The sequence below is a fragment of the Sinocyclocheilus rhinocerous genome, unplaced genomic scaffold (assembly GCF_001515625.1).
Source record: "Sinocyclocheilus rhinocerous isolate Xijiao unplaced genomic scaffold, SAMN03320098_v1.1 scaffold84, whole genome shotgun sequence".
Taxonomy (NCBI): Eukaryota; Metazoa; Chordata; class Actinopteri; order Cypriniformes; family Cyprinidae; genus Sinocyclocheilus; species Sinocyclocheilus rhinocerous.
The window spans coordinates 56,900-58,982 of NW_015645533.1; the positions used below are offsets into that span (position 1 = coordinate 56,900).

At 36.3% G+C, this 2,083-nt stretch overlaps 1 long non-coding RNA gene across 1 annotated transcript; it reads right to left on the reverse strand.

Moving 5' to 3' along the window:
• Positions 1–358: 358 nt before the first annotated feature.
• Positions 359–1,859, reverse strand: LOC107706120 (uncharacterized). Its single transcript, XR_001636135.1, has 3 exons — positions 1,781–1,859; positions 1,497–1,592; positions 359–1,126 (listed from the first exon to the last, which is right to left on the reverse strand). It is a non-coding gene; the product is annotated as an uncharacterized LOC107706120 (long non-coding RNA).
• Between the last annotated feature and the right edge of the window lie 224 nt (positions 1,860–2,083).

Below are 2,083 nucleotides of genomic sequence, written 5' to 3' on the forward strand. Positions count from 1 at the left end.
GCCTCACTGCGACTCTGTGTCATGGCGGGGAAGGTTCTGATTGTGTTCTATGATTCTGTCTTGGACATGGAACAGTGGACCTGTCATCCTGGAGAGGGCATGGTTTGCTTCTGCAATCTACATTTGTTTTACGGATTTGGAGAAGGCTCCGGGAGTAGGCGTGCAAGGCAGAGGTCGTGTTATCAGAAATTTTCCGTCATTGACTGAGTTTGATTACGCACAGGCAAGTGTAACCCGTTACACGCGATACCAATTTTGGGTCAACTCTGACAATGGACCAGTGAGCTCAAAAGATTTGGTTCGTCCGAGGAGAGAGATGATGCAGCAGCAGTGAACAGACTCAGACAAGATTTGAGGTAAGAACAAGATTTGATTTGTATTGTAACAGTGAATAGTAGAAAATAAATTTACATTCACAAAAATTTAATTCAAAGACTCAGAAATGTTTGTACTCAGTGTTGTTACTTACACCCCTTTGCTTCCTTATAGGGTTTCACCTTGTTGGTAAGTTGATATTTCTACTTCCTTTTATCTTTTAGTTGATAATTCATGCTAATGTGGAAATTGCTTAAAGCATTTGGTACTGAAACATCTAATTAAATGTTCTTTTTTTTTTCTAAAGTGACCCGTTCTTAAATGTTTTTGAATGATATCTAATTTGAGTCAACCTTTAAACCATATAATCAACACAGACAGAGAAAAAAAAAGGATAATCAACAAATAAAACAAAATGACATTTTCTCTGAATGAAAATATCCAAATTTCCCAAAGTCCTCAATGTCCTCAAGGAGGAATCAAAAATCAGTTTATAAACTCAGTCCCAAACGTAAATTATTTGATGTTAATCTCAGTCTTTAGGCTTTACTCCAGATCAGGACAAAATGAACCGTGCAATTTCAATCCTACCAGTTAAAGATGATCAGTTTCTGTGTCTGTCCAAACAGGAAGGATTCACGCAAGAGTTTCAAAGGATTCGTTTACAGGTGGCTCGTCAGTCCAACTCCACCATCGTAGATATAGGAAGAGTTGAGACAGTTCGGGAATAATTCACACAACCATCGATTCATCCGGGGCAAATCCAGCAAGGGAACTCACATGGAACAAGAACAGCGAAAAAAAACCTGGCCTTGAGGACACAAGGCCACCACAACAACAATTAGTATTTGATAACAAATACCATCAATAAACATAACTCCAACTAAAACACATCAATTAACATTCATTTACATACTCGGTGTGATAAATTGTCTTTCTATGTATTATTTCTCTATAACAATAAAGAAGTTATTCCTAATTGTCGTGTACTTCCTTGTATATCTTTTTGTTTGTCATACAATTGCACATTTGTACTTCTTTCTCATAAACAACAGCATTTTTGTTCACATTTCACACATTAAGGCATATTCGTCATTAATATTGCACCATTTGATAAAACACAATTAATTTTGATGGTATTGAAATAACAATCAATAAAGAAAAAAAAAACATTAACTCACCAAAGAACTCAACATGTACATCAAATGAACCAGGACATTTGCAGATGAAACCCACTTCAAGACATCACTCTCAATTGCATTCAGCTTCTCTGACCCCTTGGTTAGAGACATATGCACCACATGTTATATTAGCTTTATGCTAACGCTTAGATTGCATCATTAACATCGGGATAACACACAATGTGAACTATCATATCACCTCCGCTTGTTTTAGCCGCTAATATTTTTTTCCATATATATCATCATCAGTTTAACAGTTTAAAGACACTTTAAACAACTCTTACTTAATTTCTCTCTCGTTTTGGAGCGTTGAATCTCCCGAAGCAGTATCTAGCATCCGCTCCCATCAGAAGCTCACGAGGAAGAGATATGCTGCGTTCAAGTCCTCCTGGGACGTTCGTACTTATGAGTTGACAAGTCGTAATAACGATGTCAGGTGCGTTCAAGTCACTTTGCTCGGAACAATATGGCGATTTTACTTTTTTTCCATAAAATTCAACGATTTTTTAAACTTTACATCTACAAAATGATGAATAAAGAATGTGCGTCATTGTGTTTTTGCTTTTTTCTGTTTTTATTCAATTTAT